The sequence below is a fragment of the Oncorhynchus mykiss genome, chromosome 28 (assembly GCF_013265735.2).
Source record: "Oncorhynchus mykiss isolate Arlee chromosome 28, USDA_OmykA_1.1, whole genome shotgun sequence".
NCBI lineage: Eukaryota > Metazoa > Chordata > Actinopteri > Salmoniformes > Salmonidae > Oncorhynchus > Oncorhynchus mykiss.
The window spans coordinates 17,809,359-17,831,558 of record NC_048592.1 but is presented as its reverse complement, the minus strand read 5'-3'; the positions used below and the strand labels follow the sequence as shown (position 1 = coordinate 17,831,558).

Here is a 22,200-nt window from a genome sequence, read left to right as displayed (position 1 = left end):
GCCAGCCGAACCTTGCCGCTGAGTCTTATTTTGTTGCACACACACACAGTGCAGGCGGCGACGAATGCGGAGACATCCAGCACTATGGAAGGCCACCAAAGCATCATCGGACGAAAGCCAGAGTCCGACAGGAGCCTGGATGACAGATCAGTCTTGAAGAATGTGTCCAATCCAGGACCGGGAAACGGGAAAAACATCCGGTTGGCCGCCGGACCCCCCTCGGGTTCCGTCTGGGAGCGCTGCACCTTATGGACCAGGCTCTCTATGCCCCAGACGACTGCAGCCGCTAGACAGGAGGTAGGGAGGATGGTCTCGGGGTCAGACAGAATAGCAGCGAGGAAATACAACCGTGAGAGTGCGTCAGGCTTCACATACTTGGACCCTAGGCGGTAGGAGAGAGTGAAATTGAAACAGGTGAATAACAGGGCCAAACAAGCCTGCCTAGAGTTGAGGCACTTGGCGATGTGGAGATATTCCAGATTATTATGGTCAGTCGACACTAAGAATGGGTGTTCCGCCCCCTCCAACCAGTGCCTCCACTCCTACAACACCATCTTGACGGCGAGGAGTTCTCAATTTCACACATAATAGCTCCTCTCAGCAGGGGTAGGATGATGGGAGAGGAAAGGACAGTGGTGAAGCTTTTGCTGGAGACCACGTGAAGGGAACCTTGGGAGAGGTGAGTGCTGAGAGGGGGGAAGCCAGGATGCTGTAATCCCGGAGGAAGCGGCGGTAGAAATGAGCAAACCCCAGGAAACATTGCAGCTGCGCTCTGGATGTGGGTTGAGGCCAATCCACCACCGCTCTCACCTTGTCTGGATCCATCTGTATATTTCCTGCAGCGATGACGTATCCTAGAAAGGAGATGGTGGCGCGATGGAATTCACAATTCTCTGCTTTAACGAAAAGCTGATTCTCCAGGAAATGCTGAAGGGCTTGTCAGACGTGGAGGACATGTTCTTGAGCTGAACAGGAAAAGACAAGGATGTTGTCAAGGTAGGCAAACACGAACCGGTTGAGCATGTCCCGGAGCATATCGTTGACCGGGGCCTGGAACACCACAGGGGCGTTGGTCAGTCTGAATGGCATAACTAAGTAATCTTAGTGCACGCTAGCTGTGTTAAAGGATGCTTTCCACTCATCTCCCTGCCGTATCCAAACCAGATGGTAGGCGTTCCGAAGGTCCAACTTAGAGAAGATGGTCGCTCCCTGAAAAGGTTCGAAAGCCGAGGAGATGAGTGGTAAAGAGTTTTTAACCGTGATGTCATTAAGGCCCCTGTAGTCGATAAAACCTTTGTTAAGACCTTCTTAAAACAATTCCATATAGCATATTATCAACTGGGTGATTAGAGCCCTGAATGCTGATTGGCTGACAGTCATGTTATATCAGACCGTATACCATGGGTATGACACAACATTTAAGTTTGCTGCTCTAATTATATTGGTAACCAATTTATAATACCAATAAGGCACCTCGGGGGGTTGTGGTATATGGCCAATATACCACATCTAAGGGCTGTTCTTACGCATGACGCAAAGCGGAGTGCCTGGATACAGCCGTTAGCCGTGGTATATTGGCCATATACCACACCTCCTTGGGCCTTATTGCTTAAGTAGAACCCCCCTCTCCCAGCTAGAACAGGGATTAAACTATAGTGGGTTTAATGTATATTTATTATAAATTCTTATCTTTTACCATTTCTCATAATATTGTCTGTTAAAGTAGAAGTTACATTTTTTACAACCAAATTTCTATTTTTGATGGAAATGGCATGTTATAAAAGGGTCCGGACACCTTGTTTGTGATTTCACTTGTTTAACTCTTTGACACGTACCAACAAACGAGTGTGATCATTTTACATTGGTCCCTGCAGAGTGCGCTCAAACCAGTGTGATTAGAACGCTTATTTAGAACGTCCAGTCTCGATTGACACAACAGTCAGCGTTTGAGCTGGCCACACTGTTTTTTCACAGAAACATTTAGCATAAACAGTCTTTACAAAGTTATGTCCTGAATATGACCAATTTATTTTTGGATACAATGTTCAGACATTCACAGAACTAGCAATAGCATAACACAATCATCCCAACCGGAACATGTAGGCTTCATTAGTCCTAGCGCTAAGTGAGGAAATATTGACATAACACAAGCGGTCAAATTTAGCTAACTCTCGGCTGACAGGAACCACAATATGAATTAGCTAATAGCAATTACTATTTACAATTCACCACATCAGGGGTGAGCTCACCATTGATTGAAATAATTGAGTAAAACGCTTTCTAAAAAACAAAACTAATTCGACATTGTAGTTTGTGCACGCCACCATGTTTTTTTTCTTTCGCGTCAACCAAAGATAAGAGGAGACTCGATTCGTTTTGTCTGTTTGCTGTATGCATAGTGAAGGGGGTTGTGTCGTCTACGATCATTCACTTCCGGAAGTTTACTCAAAAGATAAGTGAACCATTCTTTCACCTCATAATAACATATTTGGTCTGACAGACGTTTACACGACACCCAGAATGCATTGTATAATGTCAATAAACATTGCGCCACACACATAGCTTGCAAATAGCTTGCAAATAGCTTAGCATTAGATCATCATAATCAGTAGAACCTTCAAAAAAGTATTTTACACACATCATAGGTGTCCATTACAATCTATGCAATAATCGGAACGCATTATTTGTCACCAGTACTTGAAAACGTGATTAAAACTGTAAATATATTATGCTCCATACATACAAACATACAGTACATACATACAGTGCATTCGGAAAGTATTCAGATCCCTTGATTTTTCCACATTAAATTGTTTTTTTCCCTCATCAATCTACACACAATACCCCATGATGACAAAGCAAAAACAGATTTTTTAAAATTTGTGCCAGAAATATTACATTACCGTGAAATGCTTACTTAGAAGCCCAATGTAGTTTTAAGGAAATAGAGTAAAAAATAAAAAAAACTAAATAAATTCAAGAAAAAAAAAGTTACACAAAAATAATAACAATACCGAGGCTATATACAGGGGGTACCGGTACCGGGTCACTGTGTGGGGATACAGGTTAGTCGAGGTAATTTGTACACAGATAAACAGCAAGTAGGGGGGGATGGGTGTCAATGTAAATAGTCCTGGCTGTCACACCCTGACCATAGTTTGCTTTGTATGTTTCTATGTTTTGTTTGGTCAGGGTGTGATCTGAGTGGGCATTCTATGTTGTGTGTCTAGTTTGTCTGTTTCTGTGTTTGGCCTGATATGGTTCTCAATCAGAGGCAGGTGTTAGTCATTGTCTCTGATTGGGAACCATATTTAGGTAGCCTGTTTGGTGTTGGGGTTTGTGGGTGATTGTTTCCTGTCTTTGTTGCACCAGATTGGGCTGTTTCGGTTTTGCCACGTTTCTTGTTTTGTAGTTTATTCATGTATAGTTTCATTATTAAAAAAAACATGAATAATAACCATGCTGCATTTTGGTCCTCCTCTCCTTCTACAGAAGAATCCCGTGACACTGGCAGGCATTTTAATAATTGTTCAGCAGTCTTATGGCTTGGGGGTAGAAGCTGTTAAGGAGCCTTTTGGTCCTAGACTTGGTGCTCCAGTACCGCTTGCCGTGCGGTAGCAGAGAGAACAGTTATGACTTGCGTGACTGGAGTCTTTGACAATTTTTTGGCCTTCCTCTGACACCACCTAGTGATACAATTATTATTTTTAAACCTGGAATTAGTAGGTGTGTCCAAACTTTTTACTGGTACTGTAGGTCCTGGATGGCAGGAAGCTTGGCCCCAGTGATGTACTGGGCTGTACGCACTACACTCTGTAACACATTACGGTCGGATGCCGAGCAGTTGCCATACCAGGAAGTGATGCCACTGGTCAGGATGATCTCGATGGTGCAGCTGTATAACTTTTTGAGAATCTGGTGATGTATGCCAAATCCTTTCAGTCTCTTGAGGTGGAAAAATCATTGTCATGCACTCTTCACACAAATTTCTTGGTGTGTTTGGACCATGATAGTTTGTTGGTGATGTGGACACCAAGGAACTTGAAACTCTCTACTCGCTCGCGGACTGCAGGAAAAGGAGGGCCGAACACGCCCCCATTCACATCGATGGGGCTGTGGTGGAGCTCCTTTGTCTTGCTCACGTTGAGGGAGAGGTTGTTGTCCTAGCACCACACTGCCAGGTCTCTGACCTCCTCCCTATAGGCTGTCTCATCGTTGTCGGTGATCAGGCCTACGACCGTTGAGTCGTCAGCAAACTTAATGATGGTCTTGAAGTCGTGCTTGGCCTTAGTCTTGGGTGAACAGAGAGTGCAGGAGGGGACTGAGCACACACCCCTGAGGGGCCCCTGTGTTGAGCATCAGCATGGCAGATGTGTTGTTACCTACCCTTACCACCTGGGGGCGGCCCGTTAGGAAGTCCAGGATCTATTTGCAGAGGGAGATGTTTAGTCCCAGGGTCCTTAGCTTAGTGATGAGCTTTCAGAGCACTATGATGTTGAATGCTGTGCTGTAGTCAATGAAGGGCATTTTCACGTAGGTGTTCCTTTTGTCCAGGTGTGAAAGGGCAGTGTGGAGTGCAATAGAGATTGCATCATCTGTGGATCTATTGGGGCGGTATGCAAATTGGAGTGGGTATAGGGTTTCTGGGATAATGGTGTTGATGTGAGCTAAGCACGCTCCCCTGTGGGGCCCCTGTTCTTGTTCTTGCAATCTCCAATGTGCCATGCATCTGAACATGAAAAAAAGGGTTATTCAAAGGGTTCTCCTATGGAGAAGAACCATTTTAAGTTCTAGACAGTACCTTTTATTTCTAATTGTCACTTTATTGCTGGTCTTGCAATTTCACAGTGCCTCCACTCAACCATTTAAGAGGCTGAAGAAGATAAACAGTTAGGGTCAAATACGACCATGCATATTATTAACTCAAGAGACCCTCCAGCTCCACCCCAAGTCACCTCACGCATCATGGTAAAAGGATGGACACCAGTGCTAGCTGTGCCATTAGAGAACCTGGTTCGAGTCCAGGCTCTGTTGCAGCCGGCTGCAACCGGGAGACCCATGGGGCGGCACACAATTGGCCCAGTGTCGTCTGGGTTAGGGGAGGATTTGACCGGCAGGGATGTTCCTGTCCCATCGTGCACTAGCGACTCTTGTGGCGAGTTGTGCGCAATGCACGCTGACACAGTCGCCAGGTGTTCAGCGTTTCCTCCAACACATTGGTGCGGCTGGCTTCCAGGTTAAGCGGGCGTCGTGTCAAGGAGCAGTGCGGCTTGGCTGGGTTGTGTTTTAGAGGACGCACGGCTCTCGACCTTGAGTCTCCCGAGTCCGTACGGGAGTTGCAGTGGTGGGACAGGACTGTAACTACCAAATTGGGGAGAAAAAGGGGTAATAATAAACATTTTTTTAAAGGATGGACAGAAACAGGGAGAGGCCAGCCTCGCTCCTTAAGGCCCACTGTGGATTAAGACAGAGTTGGACTAGGGAAATAGTAACAAGAGAAAGATCTCCCTGAATATTAGAGGTGTAAACCAATTTCTCATTAAAGGTGCATTCTACTATTTATTATTTATTTCAAACTGAGGTGACTGTCACGCCTGCTCCCGCTCTTCCTCCCTCTGGCGCTCGAGGGCGCAAGGATCCCCAGCATTACGCATTCAAACCACCGTCAGTACGCACACCTGCCTTCCCCCAGTCACGCGCATCAGCGATCATTGGACTCACGTGGACTCACGTGGAATTACTTGTGTGATTACCTTCCCTATATCTGTCTGTTCCCAAGCTCTGTTCCCTGCTTTGGGATTAATTGTCTCATGTCCGTGTTACCTGTGTTCCGACGCTGTTCCTGTCTTGTTTCCTTGTCTGTTCCCGAATAAATGTCTGACCCCCCGTACCTGCTTCTCCTGTCCGGTGGCAGCCCTTACCACTGTAATGGCTGCCCAAATAATTACTTAATTAATAATGCTAAATCGCATCCTGCCTGGTAAACACAACACTAAGCAAGGCTTATAAACATGTACAGCGCATTCAGAAAGTATTCAGACCCCTTGATTTTATCCACATTGTTACATTACAGCCTTATTTTAAAATTGATTAAATAAATCATCCTCAAATCTACACAATATACCCCATAATGACAAAGCGAAAACAGGTTTAGACATTTTTGCAAATTTATGAAAAAAAAGTATTCAGACCCTTTGCTATGAGACTCGAAATTGAGCTCAGGTGCATCCTGTTTCCATTGATCATCCTTGAGGTGTTCATACATCTTGATTGGAGTCCACCTGTGGTAAATTCAATTGATTGGAAAGACACACACCTGTCTATGTAAGGTCCCACAGTTGACAGTACATCTCAGATCAAAAACCAAGGCATGAGGTCGAAGGAATTGTCCATAGAGCTCCGAGACAGGATTGTGTCAAGACACAGATCTGGGGAAGGGTACCAAAACATTTCTGCAGCATTGAAGGTCCCCAAGAACACAGTGGTCTTCATCATTCTAAAATTGAATAAGTTTGGAACTACCAAGACTCTTCCTAGAGCTGGTCGCCAGGAGACTGAGCAATCAGGGGAGAAGGGCCTTGGTCAGGGAGGTGACCAAGAACCCAATGGGCAGTATGACAGAGTTCCTCTGTGGAGATGGGAGAAACTTCCAGAAGGACAACCATCTCTGCAACACTCTACCAATCAGGCCTTTGTGGTAGAGTGGCCAGACGGAAGCCACTCCTCAGTAAAAGGCACATGAAATTCCGCTTGGAGTTTGCCAAAAGGCACATAAAGACTCCCAGACCATGATAAACCAGATCCTCTGGTCTGATGAAACCAAGATTGAACACTTTTGCCTGAATGTCAAGCGTCACGTCTGGAGGAAACCATCCCTACGGTGAAGCATGGTGGTGGCAGCATCATGTTGTGGGGATGTTTTTCAGTGGTAGGGACTGGGAGACTAGAGCGCGCAGGACTTCAGGCGGGGTTGAAGGTTCACCTTCCATCAGGACAACGACCCGTGGTAGTGGTGGAGTAGGGGCCTGAGGGAACACAGTGTGTTGTGAAATCTGTGAATGTATTGTAAAGTTTTTAAAACTGCATAAACTGCAGCTGCTTTGGGAGCAGCTAATGGGGATCCATAATAGATACAAATACAAATCTCAATCATGTTTTACATATTAAATCACCTCTATAAAATACAGGCACACGGTATAGGACGCCAGCTAGGGCCGAAGATTATGTGAAATATGAATATACTAATTAATAAAACCGAGGAGAGAATAGCGAGAGAGAGGAGGATCTCTAGAGAGACATGGTGTGTGTGTGTGTGTGTATGTAGCATCTCAGACTAAACTCATACCATCACCCTCCCATGAGAAAGACCTGACCTTGTCCTTGACCTTGAGTCAGATCCCTCGCTATGTCTCTCACAAAAGTCCACCCCAGAGGCCAGCCACACATCCTTAACCTTCACATGCACATTTCCCTGTGGATATGAAGGATTCATGCCTCTGTCTTCAGTATGCTCCTCAGACAAAGCCAGTCTCTACTGAGAGCTGGGAAAGGGGCACTTTTGCTGTGATATTGATAGGAGGATGGGATATCATTTATAGCAACAATCATACTGAAAATAACTTATTGTCTTACATAATAATAAACATCTTGCTAACAACATTCTGTTTGTTACAAATCAAGCAGGATCACAATTATTATTATTTTTGCCTTTATTTAACTAGGCAAGTCAGTTAAGAACATTTTCTTATTTTGGGCTCCCGAGTGGCGCAGCGGTCTAAGGCACTGCATCTCAGTGCTAGAGGCATCACTACAGACCCTGGTTTGATTCCAGGCTGTATAACAACCAGCCGTGATTGGGAGTCCCATAGGGCGGCGCACAACTGGCCCAGCGTTGTTACGGTTTGGCTGGGGTAGGCATGTTCTTTTACAGGCAACAGAGTGTGAATGACATAAGAAAAGGGCTCCCTATGGGCCAGAGAGGAGGCGATTGTCACGTTCTGACCATAGTTCTTTTGTGTTTTCCTTGTTTTAGTATTGGTCAGGATGTGAGCTGGGTGGGCATTCTATGTTGTGTGTCTAGTTTGTCTATTTCTATGTTTGGCCTGATATGGTTCTCAATCAGAGGCAGTTGTTAGGCATTGTCTCTTATTGGGAACCATATTTAGGTAGCCTGTTTTGTGTTGGGTTTTGTGGGTGGTTGTTTCCTGTCTTTGTGTTTTATGCACCAGATAGGGCTGTTTCCGGTTTGCCACGTTTATTGTTTTGTAGTTTGTTCATATTAAGTGTCTCTTATTAAAGAACCATGAACTTCACCCACGCTGCGTTTTGGTCCTCCTCTCCTTCCCAGGAAGAAAGCCGTTACAGTGATCATGACCAGAATAGGGGAATGATCACCTTTTTGGTGGCCCCACTGGCTCAGACTGCAAAACCTGGACAGATTTCATAAACATGGTCCATGGCCAGTGAGGAAGTCATCCATGTAGCACCACCTATCCTTAGCGCAGCACTTGTGAATGACAAATGACGGCCATTGAATGTCATGGTCCTCTCTGAATTCTAAGGAGGCCCCTATGCTCTCCTGCGATTTCATTATTTTGAACAATGCTCTATTGGCTTCTGATCTGCAATGTGCAAAACCGTCTGTGTTGTGCGCATGCGTGTGAGCGTGTTTGAATTGCACAGTTTATAGGGGGTATTATTTAGCTGTGGGTAAGCAGTATGATTTTCACAGTCACAGTGTTCAAAGTCATCCAAGTTCAGTAGATGAATACATAAACCTCTTTCAAAGGCTTTTTACCAGCTAGCTCTCAGAGCACAACGTATTCTGTCTGCATACAAATTAATGTGAGCAAATCTGTGGCTCCAAATTGCACTAATAAAAAAGGCAATAGAATCTCTCATTTACACCAACCAACTGTCAAAAAGCTTTGAGAAACGTTCACTAAAACATAACAGGGCCTTGCAGGTGACACTAACCGGATCAACTGTTTGGAAAGGGATGTGCTAATGTATTATTTGGTTCATTTATTTATGACCTATTTGTTCTTGAATCACTTACAATATATACTGTTTACACACTTGATCAATTACACTATGTTACATAACTTAAAACAGATCTCTATAACGCTGACTATTTGAAACTGCGACTTAGATACACCCGTTTTCTACCAGAATAATAAAACCCCTGGAGAGATCCCTGCTACTTTCAGATAGCAGCACTCTGGCAATGCAAATCATCAGAGTCTAGACTCGCGCCTCCAAAGTGTCAGGCAGAGCCAACACTATAAAACTGTATCAGACAGGGATCCACACCAAGGGAGGCTATGAAATATTTCCTACTCCATTGACATGAATTTCAGTGATTCTATCGAGGCAGCGAGTCTCTGAATAGACTTAAATGATGCCGTCTGACCTTTCCAGCGGATGTAAATTCCCTCCAAAAGCGAAGGATCTGAGATTCATTGGTAAATGAAGTAGGCTCGCTCAGGGAGAGACACATCAGGCATAAAAATAGATACTGACGATTCAGCAGGTCCTGTGTGTGAGAGTTACTGCCGGTCTGAAAGTACAGGAGACAAAGCTGCAGTAAACATAAAACACAAAAACAAGGGGACCTGAGAGTTTGTGTGTGCTTTGGGAGTTGATAAACATAGGAGCATGAATTAATTCTGCTCCCTGAAGAGAGGTCAGAAAAGAGGTACAACTCCAACAAGCAACTGTTAAACAGTTAATCAGAGCTTAGCCTTCCATTAACAATCTTAATGGAAGTTCACAAAGCCTGCTGCAATTTAGGTCTTGCGAGCGTTTGTAAAATGTCAAGTCAAGGTCAACTGTCATGCTGAAATACAATGAACATTTTTCATGAACAATTTGATTGGGTCATAAAGTAACTACACACACACGAAATGCCTATTCATCCATGGATCCATCCAACTTTAATAGGAGATTGGCTGAGGAAGAGGGTAGGGAAATTAGTAGAATGACTGAAAAAATAGCAGTATTGACAAATGGCCTTGCTTTTTTGTACCAGTCTCCTAGGACAAAGATAGATTTCAGATGGTTCCTCTTCACTCGACATGATTTACATACCTGTGTTGTAATCTCAGTCCCTGTCATGTCTGCAATGACCCACATCAAAGAGAGAGATGTGGACAGAGAGGAAGTGCGAGGAAGAGCACGAGAGAGAAAGAGAGAGAGACAGAGCGAGGGGAAGAGAGAGAGAGAGGAAGGGAACGAGTGAGCGAGAGAGAGAACCAACAAACCAACCAACACTTGTCTTTTTGTCGCTGGATATAAGGCCAATCCATCCAATGACCTTTTTTTTTTTACCTCTACCAATCCCTTACAGTATAAACTACCATTACACTTTCAATACTAAAGCTGTATCCTTTCATTATACATCCCTGGCAATGAGCTCAATTTTCATTAAATGGTCAAAAAAAGAGCTGTCTTATAAACAGCAGGGACTTAATGAACCTTATTGAAGAGAAATCTGCATTAGCTCCGAAATTACAAAGACTATTCTCAGAGGAGAAAGACTTGCTTGGGTATCCACAACCACACTTCATGATTTATTTTCTATGCAAATTGGTCTTGAGATTATGCTTCTATCTATGACTATGCAGAAAAGTACATTGGGTGTCTTTATAAAGTTCAGAAAGTGTTATGTTTCTCAACTAAATGTGCTACTCTGTGTATCATGTTTGCCATCCTAGAGAAAAATGGTTAACAAATGAAGGTAATCTACCTGTGCGTCTCAATGAACAGATCATCAAATGTGAGAAAGTAGTCTTAAGGCTTAAAATTAAAAAAGGGGCAACATCGAGCATGTAGTGAAAACACTTGTTAACAACCAGAAAAGCTGTCAGGTCGTTTCAAAAAGCCGACCCTAGGCAACAGAAGCCACGAGGGTCTGGTTTCAATTGCAGACTTGTTTGGCAACTTCGATAAGGGGAAGAAGAAAAATGATGGGGTGAGTCCTCTTTAGACAGACAACTCTCCGAACAAATCACAAGGCCAGAATGTCATGATTCAAAACCAAAGTTTTCAGGCAAAACCTTTTACAGTGCTTTTAGTGAAGGAAGTTGATGCAAACGAGCCACTTGTGAAATGCACTCATTAAAAATAACCTCTGATCTCCATCTTGCTAGCTACTATTTTGTATTTTATTCAAGCAGATAAGGTAGTGACCTAGTTCTTCTCTGCCAAACTGACGTTCTATTACATACAGATGTGTTAAGTGGAAACATTTGAAAATGATGGGAGGCAACCTGGATGTCTTGGGAGACTAAGGTGTCAGGTAACGCCACAGAGGAAAGTATCATATCCCTCCAGCAGAGGGCAAACTCACTCTAGCCACTGGAATTATTGTCACCTATGCCATACCATTTATGCAAACCCATTTTAATGTGCATTGTCACCACATCACTTTGACTCATGCTGTTGGTTGTACTGATGCATAAGTTAATGAATTGAAATCATGAATGAACAGACACAGAACAGAAAGATTACCATCATTATTGCCAGTGTAAGTGATTGATCAATCATAATACACATTTTCCAGACCAAGGTAATGACCAACATAAAGATAGCAGTTGAAGTGATACTACTTTTCACAGTAATACTTCTTTCATTAGTTAAACTGACAAGGCCGCATGCATGCTTCTGTCATAGCACTCTGTCAAAACAATCTCAAGACGTTTGTTGGAAGGTAATGCCCTCTAGAGGTAGTAACAAAAACTATTGAAGGTTGAATATTATTTTGCATATTGCACCTTGTACTGTGTGGGGACGGGGGACATTTGTCCGGACTAGAGAACATCTCACAATCTCTATTAGTGTTTTATTGATCTTTCTCCCCGGAAATGAACTGCCCAACAGTTTCCCCAGTAACTATAGACAGTAACATTATCTCTTGTGAAATAATAATAACACCTGTTAATCCTTGACTGTTTTAGGCAAGAGGACAGAATGTATGGTCCTCTGGGGATATCTTCAGAAAAGGACCTTAATTAACCCACAGTGTGCACTCGCTCACTACTTCCCACAAATTTCCCACAAACTTCCCACATAATACAAACCTGTATTATGGAAACTGCTATTACCTCTTCAAATCGTTTTAAGTGGTGGGAATATTTAATGTTTCTCATAGATACAGATAAATCTTTTGCCTAAAATTCACATCCTAATCAATCGCAAATGTATTGTGTAGCTCAATACTTAATGATGATTTGGATATTGGGGATATAATATTACCTTTATTTAACTAGGCAAGTCAGCTAAGAACAAATTCTTATTTTCAATGATGGCCTAGGAACAGTAATTGCCTTGTTCAGGGGCAGAACGGCAGATTTTTACCTCATCAGCTCAAGGATTTGAGCTTGCAACCTTTCAGTTACTAGTCCAACGTTCTAACCACTAGTCTACCTGCTACCCCCAATGTTAGGGATATTGGAAAAAAGTTAGCATTTGGAGACAGTAGTCAGGTAAACAAAATCAAAGCATTGATTTCTGTCTTACATTGTCCATATACTGCTTACAGCAGGGGTCGGCAACTAGCGGCCCATGAGCCATAACCGGCCCTCAGGTGATTTGTTTTGGTCCCCCCAAAGTTTCTAGTATTTTTTAATACTTTTTATATTTAAAAAAAGACTGTAGAATCACCAGGAATTCAGATGTTTTTTATTTATTTTTTGGAAATCTGTTCGAAAGTATTCCCACGAATGATAAGATATATTTGATTGTGTCTCAATGTAATCAAGGTATAAAATTATTGTTATTTTCAAATACAATCTTTTATTGCAAAGTCAATTTGCAATGTACAAATGATTATATTTATCTTACGGCTCCCCGACCATCCACTCCGACAACGATCATCAACGATCGTCACGCAGCTGAATCTAGTTGCTTACCCCTGGCTTACAGGTTAAGGAAATGAATATGTAATTTAATAATTTGGGTGAACTATCCCAACTGTACTCGCTAAGCAAACAGCGTGACGTCCATTACAATGGTGCCGTGACCCGGATCTGCACATGCGGTCAAAACTGGGGTTGTTGTGGAGTAAGTTTGTGAGCAGATGGGTGAATGTGAGTAGATGGGGAAATGTGAAACTCACATCTCAGCAGCCTGAATGGTGGTCACATGTGTGCAAGGCTAAGGTCCTAGGTTCGAACCTTGGTATGAGCCAAAGCTTTACTCGCTCAGAAAGCAGCATAACGTTCTTTACACCTAGAGCAAACAACCAGGGTATTTTATGAATGAGCAAGATTAGATAACCAGAGGAAAAGTTTGGGCATTTATTCCCTGGGCTCAAACCGGAAAACAGTGTTTGAAGTTCAGCAGTGAAAGTCTTAAGAGGACAATGCCATCCTCTGGGTAGCCTAATGGGCTTGACTTAACATCAAAGGACAGCCAGTCAGCCACTCAGGGACTTGTGCACGGCGTGTGCCAGTTGGCATCTCTTAGCACTGGGATTGTATACAACACAAGACTCTCTACTGTTGTTGTTGCAGTCACCACTCTTGTGGCACAATAAAGCAAAACAAACATCCCGGGCACGTTTGCTCATGTATCAGTCTGATAAGTGCACAATGTTAAATTGAGCTGAATGAAAAACAGTGAATGAAAACAACACCTGAACAGCATGTAACACGATGCTCATCGTCGCGAATCTCTGCTATTTTCCTACGTGGGCGAGCAGCCAGGCTGCCACCGTGTAGATACTGTGCCCAATGGGGCAAGAACAGGATTTTAATTTAAAGCAGCACAACAACTCTTTATTGGGCACATAGTGGGGGAAAGGAGCCTATTCCAACTTTGACTCAGGGGTAGATGTAACATAGTAAACGTAAATCTGTGACACTCAAATTAGTATTATAGGTCACGTTTCGTATGGTATATATTAATTTGTGGATGTCCATCATCTATTTTGTATGATATGTTCCAAATTGCGATTCGTACAATATGTTACTTTAATTAATATGTTAATTGTCAGAGTAGAGGACCTTGTCCATTTCAAGTAAAATATAACAACTCAATGGTTATATCCCAGGACAAATTGGCAGGCAACAGCAAGCTAGCTAAATAGGACAAATTAGCTGGCAAGTGCAAGCTAGCTAGCTAAATCTCCATAAATGTTTAATGCTTTCGACCTGTCCCCAAATTAATATAATTGGTTCAGAGTTTTGTTTTGATATTTTAACCTGCGTGTCGTGATCGCATTTGGTGTGGGGGGACAAAATACATTTATTCACGATGGCGCACGATGGCGCACACGCACAGCCGGTTTGGGTTCTGTGTTAGTATTAGGTTATGAAATTCATTTTTTTTTTACTGTTATTGAAATGTTAAATAAAGACCCCACTGAACAATTCTGAACCTGAATAATCATATTTGTCTAATTTTTTTTATAACATCAAGGAAGTGAGATTTCATCACCCACTAAATTTAGATTGGGTGCACACCCTACAAAATAGCTAAACATAGTATTAAGTAGTTGCAAAGTTGCTAATGAGCAAAAATGCTAACGCTGTCCGTAATGTGAATCGAACAGTTATTATGTCAGCATATGAACTTGAGGAGAGTTGTAGCTAGTACAGCCATGCAGTTTATAAAGAATTTAGCTATTCTTATTCGTCTACATAACAGTATTCTCTTAATCCTCTTGCTGTGTTCCGGTCGAATTGGACCGATTTACAAGTTCTCTCTGAAAATTGTAGTTCATTTAATCAGATTGTCATAAGGTTCCATGACTTTGTCCACAAAGGGCATCTGAACACAGAAGATACATGTTGATGATCTTCATAACATTTAGTGTTTTATTTAACCTGTGGTGTTCCCAGTCTAAAATGACCGGTCATTAGAAATGAATGGGTGAGTCTACAATTAGTGTATAAAATTGAGTTCAGGCACATGCCCATCCATCAGATGGACACACTTCCTCTCCCAGACCACCCCCCCCCCCCCCCCCCCCCCCCCCCCCCACATGCATGTGTGTTTGAGCACATACAACTCACTCAGCTTCTTGGCTTCCATGGCAACCCCCATGGGAACCTTTCCCCAAGGAAACCACACCTGTTGGCATTCTCACAAACAATCGCAACATTGTTTCAATAATATAGAACTTTTCTTGCAGCTCTGGTACATAAAGCTTTTTTGAGGCCTTGCTCACAATTAATTCTGTGGCAGCACAATGACCAAACGATATACTGTATGTGAGGCTCTTGGTCATATCTTTGATCATAAAACTGGTGAGGAGGAGAGAGTTGTTGTTAAACTTTGACACAAAATAGTCTGTGATAAATAGCACAATATGTTTCATCTGAGTATTTGTTATAGTCAAAATAATCCACATTATTATTTTTTTACTCAAAAATGAGTTGTATGAGCTCAGGTCAATAAGGCCGACAGGCCATAAATAGCAAATAGAAGTTAAAAACTTGTAATGTTCACAAGAACTTAAGTTGATAAAAAGATCTAACACAACATTAGGTGATAATATATATATTATTATGGATTTATAATCAGCTATAATGGGGAGGTCATTTTGGACAGGAACACAGAATTAATTAACATGAAACGAACACAACAGGAGGGTTCAAATCAGAGTTCCTCCAGTTTCCCAGCCATAGCCTGCCAAGGCTAAATGCCGATGATCGAAATCAACACAGGTAGGCTGCGATTGTTTTCAAATATGTAGCCTATTTGGCTGATAAACCTTAGCTTACATTTTACAATACATGTTAAACTACATAGTCTACTTAGCATAGGAAAGATCATAACAATTCTTCTAATTCCTTTTCTACAAATGACGGACGCAATTTATCTATTTATTTTACCAGCATTGCTCCGAGTAGCTATTATACCGTTGATGCGAGCGGCCCGTCTGTTTTCTCTCGTTCACTCCCGTGCATTCTAATTCCAGCGTGTACACGCTCGTTCAAGCGTATAAAAAATACTATTCGTTTGATTTGGGCTTTATGAAACAATACCAAACTTAACATATACTCATTTTTTGTCACATTTTTACTATGTTAAGTGTAGTCTTTCAGGCTACTCTATTGAGCCCAAGCAGCACGACTATATCAATTGTATGTGCACAATTAATTTTAAACAATGTTCATTGCGGTCTAAACAGCTTGTTTGTTTTAATCGAATACAAAACAGTGGCCCCTGATAACTGTGCTATATAGGCTACTCTGTAGGATACCTTAATATACGAAAAGGATAAGACCTTTCAGGTCTAAGTGCTATATTTCAGGCACTCATTTTAGCACAAATATTTTTTTAAATGAGGGCAACACCAAATTTGTAGGCTAGTTGAGCTACAAAAGTTGAATTATATTGCCAACCTTCTCTCCCTTGGTGGAGCCCCTTCGGTAGTTCCCTGCACCTGCCGAGGAGTTCATGGTCCCTCGATTGGTAGTCTACCTGAAATGCAGAGATATATACAGAGCTGTACAGCTGTTTCGTTCATAAACTACTTTCATCTCAACATGCCCACTCGAAAATGAAAAAAGCGCGAGAAGAAGAGTGCTGCATGAGGCAAACTAACCAGAAAGAAACGTTCCCTCGAATTTCCGTCTTCAGTCTGGTATCCTTTAGTGATATTAATCAAACGTGTGGTAGTAATTCGGCAACAACAAATAAAAAAGCAAAACTTTATAGATCACTTTCACATACGGCTCATTCAATAGCTTTCATTTCAAATCCATGCTGATCTTTGACGCTCGAGCAGCGAATCCCGGGATTTCCAGAAACCAAAGCGCACGCGTGTCTCCATAGGTGGTTTCTCGCAGCCTACTGAATCACTGCAAAGTCTTTCGCCAGGCTTTAAAAAAAATGTTTGTTCGCCACGGTAGTTAAAAGTCTGCTCCTATCCGATACATAATGAAATGCAGTAGATACTGTCAAATTGTTTGTTTAGTGAAGTCGTAAGTCTACTCATGGAATCGGGTTTGAGGCAATACAAACTTCAAATTACTTATGGCTATCTAAATGCCACCTCTGTTTGCATATGTGTCTGTTTGGATACTTTATGCAGTCTGGATAATCTCGTTTGTACCCATTTTCGGTAGCCTCAAAGGGTTCTTGTTGAGAGACAATTTACAGGAAGGAGACAATTAGCGTGAGAGCAAGGGAGATTAAGTGTCACTTTTCCTGTTATTAGTTTTCCATAGGCCTAATGAGGGGAGGGAAACAAGCAATTTTGCATCAAAGCACTCATTACAGAAGGAAAAGTGTGAAATAGAAGTGGCACAGCAGGGGGTTAAGTGGTGAGACTAGCTAACTTCTATACTGCTACTTGTGCCAAACTACACTGAATCTGTAGCATTAGCTGTTAATAATTTAGTGGAAGAAATGTTAGAAACAAGGCCCAAAGACACATAGTTTAACCATGATAATTCCCCAATGCTGCTGTGGTCGGAAAAATATTGAGGAGGTCTCATGGAAAAGCTAGAGACCTTTGTACAAGGACCAAGTAATAAGGAGGACATTGCAGAGATAATCCATTCTGTGCCCATTGATTCACCCCTGGATTGTAAAAATTAGGGAAGCTAAGGTGGTTTACATAAAACAAAGAAATTGTTGTGAACGGAAACTAGCCAAACTGTTACCAGTAGGCTATAGTTACTGTCTCTAGTAAAAAAAAATAAAGAATGAAATTATCTAATTTATACTGAACAAAAATATAAATGTAACATTTAAAGTGTTGATCCCATGTTTCATGAGCTAAAATAAAAAATCCCAAAAATGTTCCATACGCACAAAAAGCCTATTTCTTTACATCCCTGATAGTGAGCATTTCTCCTTTGCCAAGACAATCCATGCACCTGACAGGTGTGGCATATCAAGAAGCAGGTTAAACAGCGTGATCACTACACAGGTGCACCTTGTGCTGGGGACAATAAAGGCCCCTCTATGTGCATTTTTGTCACACAACACAATGCCACCGATGTCTCAAGTTTTGAGGGAGCGTGCATTTGGCATAGTGACCGCAGGAATGTCCTCCAGGGCTGTTGCCAGAGAATTTAATGTTAATTTCTCTACCATAATCTGTCTCCAATTTTGTTTGAGAGAATTTGTCAGTGTGTCCAACTGGCCTCACAACTGCATACCCTGTGTAACCATGCCAGCCCAGGACCTCCACATCCAGCTTATTCACCTGTGGGGATCATCTGAGGCCAGCCACCCAAACAGCTGATGAAACTAGGTTTGCACAACCAAAGAATTTCTGCACAAACTGTCAGAAACCCTCTCAGGGAAGATCATCTACATGCTTGTCATCCTCACCAGGGTTTGACCTGACTGCAGTTCAGAGTCGTAACCAACTACAGTTGGCCATTGGTACGCTGGAGAAGTGTGCTCTTCACTTGAATGAATGAATTGAATGAATTCCAGTTGCAACTGTGCCGGACAGATGGCAGACAGCGTGTATGGTGATGTGTGGGCGAGCGGCAGTTTGCTGATGTCAACATTGTGAACATAGTGCCCATGGTGGTGGTGGGGTAATGGTATGGGCAGGCATAAGCTACGGACAATGAACACAATTGCATTTTATCAATTGCCATTTGAATGCACAGAGATACTATGACGAGATCCTGAGACCCATTGTCGTGTCATTCATCCGCCGCCATGAGCAAATTTGGGATGCTCTGGATCGACGTGTACGATAGCATTTTCCAATTCCCGCCAATATCCAGCAACTACACACAGCCATTGAAGAGGAGTGGGACAACATTCCATAGACAACAATCAACAGCCTGATCAACTCTATGCAAAGGAGATGTGTTGCACTGCATGAAGCAAATGGTGGTCACAACAGATTGGTTGACTGGTTTGCTGATCCACAGCCCTACCTTTTTTTATGGTATCTGAGACCAACAGGTGCATATTTTTATTCCCAATCACGTGAAACCCATAGATTAGGGCCTAATGAATGTATTTAAGTTGACTGATATCCTTATATGAACTGTAACTCAGAGAAATCTTGAAATTGTTGCGTTTATATTTTTGTTCAGTGTATATGTAAATTGAATTCATCTTGTAAACTACAAGAGTATTGGAAGAAAGAAGAAGAAAGAAGTTAATCAGAAAGTTCCTGGCTAGGTTGTGCAATAGTCACCCTACCAATCCACCAATTACAGATCAGCACCAGCAAGGCTGACGCTGCAGACACTGTGGTGGTGATGATGGAGAAAAGTCAGGAAACAGATTGACAGCTATAGGAGGTCTAATGTCAGTGTAACCTGGGGTTACACTTTTGATCAGATAAGAGGCTCCAGTTTTAGAAGCACCATAGCTAAGACATATAACCAGGCAAAGTTTTAGATTGGCAAGATGAAATAACAAGGCAAAGAGCTAACATAAATAGGATATAGTTTTAGGTCCCAAGAAACAAAGATATCTTCTGTTGGATCTGACAATTAATCTTGATGGTTGAACAGTTGTCTCAAAAAAACTGTGAAAGCCCTCAGCATTACTCTGGACCCCGATCTCTCTTTTGACTAACATATCAATAATATTTTAAGGACAGCTTTCTTCGTAACATTGCAAAAATCCGATTTTTTTAATGTCCAGAAATGATGCAGAAAAGCTAATCCATGCTTTTGTCACTTCTAGATAAGACGACTGCAATGTTCTACTTTCCGGCTACCTGGATAATGCACTAAATAAACTTCCGTTAGTGCTAAACACGGCTGCTAGAATCTTGACTAGAACCAAAAAATGTTATCATATTACTCCAGTGCTAGCATCTCTACACTGGCTTCCTGTTAAGGCTAGGGCTGATTTCAAGGTTTTACTGCTAACCTACAAAGCATTACATGGGCTTGCTCCTACCTATCCTTTCGATTTGGTCCTGCCGTACATACAGTTGAAGTCAGAAGTTTACATACACTTAGGTTAGAGTCATTAAAACTCGTTTTTCAACCACTCCACAAATTTCTTGTTATCAAACTAGTTTTGGCAAGTCGGTTAGGACATCTACTTTGTGCATGACACAAGTCATTTTTCCAACAATTGTTTACAGACAGATTATTTCACTTCTAATTCACTGTATTACAATTCCAGTGGGTCAGAAGTTTACATACATTAAGTTGACTGTGCCTTTAAACAGCTTGGAAAAGTCCAGAAAATGATGTCATGGCTTTAGAAGCTTCTGATAGGCTAATTGATATAATTTGAGTCAATTAGAGGTGTAACTGTGGATGTATTTAAAGGCCTACCTTCAAACTCTGTGCCTCTTTGCTTGACATCATGGGAAAATCAAAAGAAATCAGCCAAGACCTCCACAATTGTAGACCTCCACATGTCTGGTTCATCCTTGGGAGCAATTTCCAAATGGCTGAAGGTACCACATTCATCTGTACAAACAATAGTACACAAGTATAAAAACAATGCAGCCATCATACCGCTCAGGAAGGAGACACATTCTGTCTCCTAGAGATGGAAATACTTTGGTGCGAAAAGTGCAAATCAATCCCAGAACAACAGCAAAGGACCTTGTGAAGATGCTGGAGGAAACAGGTACAAACATATTTATATCCACAGTAAAAACGAGTCCTATATCGACATAACCTGAAATGCCGCTCGGCAAGGAAGAAGCCACTGCTCCAAAACTGCCATAAAAAGCCAGACAACGTTTTGCAACTGCACATGGGGACAAAGTTTGTACTTTTTGGAGAAATTTCCTCTGGTCTGATGAAACAAAAACAGAACTGTTTGCCCATAATGACCATCGTTATGTTTGGAGGAAAAAGGGGGAGGCTTGCAAGCTGAAGAACACCATCCCAACTGTGAAGCACGGGGGTGGCAGCATCATGTTGTGGGGGTGCTTTGCTGCAGGAGGGACTGTTGCACTTCACAAAATAGATGGCATCATGAGGAAAGAAAAGTATGTGGATATATTGAAGCAACATCTCAAGACATCAGGAAGTTAAAGCTTGGTCGCACATTTATTATTTTTTATTTTATTTTATTTCACCTTTATTTAACCAGGTAGGCTAGTTCAGAAGAAGTTCTCATTTGCAACTGCGACCTGGCCAAGATAAAGCGTAGCAATTCGATACATACAACAACACAGAGTTACATATGGAATAAACAAAACATACAGTCAATAATACAGTAGAACAAAAGAAAACAAAAAGTCTATATACAGTGAGTGCAAATGAGGCAAGTTAAGGAAATAAATAGGCCATGGTGGCGAAGTAATTACAATATAGCAATTAAACACTGGAATGGTAGATCGGCACAAGATGAATGTGCAGGTAGAGATACTGGGGTGCAAAGGAGCAAAATAAATAAATAAATACCAGTATGGGGATGAGATAGGTAGATGGGCTGTTTACAGATAGGCTAAGTACCAGGTGCAGTGATCTGTAAACTGCTCTGACAGCTGGTGCTTAAAGCTAGTGAGGGAGATGTGAGTCTCCAGCTTCAGAGATTTTTGCAATTCGTTCCAGTCATGGGCCGCAGAGAACTGGAAGGAAAGACGATCAAAGGAGGAATTGGCTTTGGGGGTGACAAGTGAGATATGCCTGCTGGAGCGCGTGCTACGAGTGGGTGCTGCTATGGTGACCAGTGAGCTGAGATAAGGCGGGGCTTTCCCTAGCAGAGACTTGTAGATAACCTGTAGCCAGTGGGTTTGGCAACAAGTATGAAGCGAGGGCCAACCAACGAGCGCGTACAGGTGGCAATGGTGGGTTGTGTATGGGGCCTTGGTGACAAAACGGATGGCACTGTGATAGACTGCATCCAGTTTGTTGAGTAGAGTGTTGGAGGCTATTTTATAGATGACATCACCGAAGTCGAGGATCGGTAGGATGGTCAGTTTTACGAGGGTATGTTTGGCAGCATGAGTGAAGGATGCTTTGTTGCGATATAGGAAGCCGATTCTAGATTTCATTTTGGATTGGAGATGCTTAATGTGAGTCTGTAGGGAGAGTTTACAGTCTAACCAGACACCCAGGTATTTGTAGTTGTCCACGTATTCTAAGTCAGAGCCGTCCAGAGTAGTGATGCTGAACAGGCGAGCAGGTGCGGGCAGCGATCGATTGAAAAGCATGCATTTAGTTTTACTTGCGTTTATGAGCAGTTGGAGGCCACGGAAGGAGAGTTGTATGGCATTGAAGCTCGTCTGGAGGTTAGTTAACACAGTGTCCAAGGAGGGGCCAGAAGTATACAGAATGGTGTCGTCTG

General features: G+C 42.3%; 1 long non-coding RNA gene across 1 annotated transcript; it reads right to left on the bottom strand.

The window, feature by feature from the left end:
* Nucleotides 1–6,836: 6,836 nt before the first annotated feature.
* Nucleotides 6,837–17,710, bottom strand: LOC118944855. The gene is made up of 3 exons (XR_005040240.1): nucleotides 16,556–17,710; nucleotides 16,353–16,431; nucleotides 6,837–7,025 (listed from the first exon to the last, which is right to left on the bottom strand). It is a non-coding gene; the product is annotated as an uncharacterized LOC118944855 (long non-coding RNA).
* Nucleotides 17,711–22,200: the final 4,490 nt, after the last annotated feature.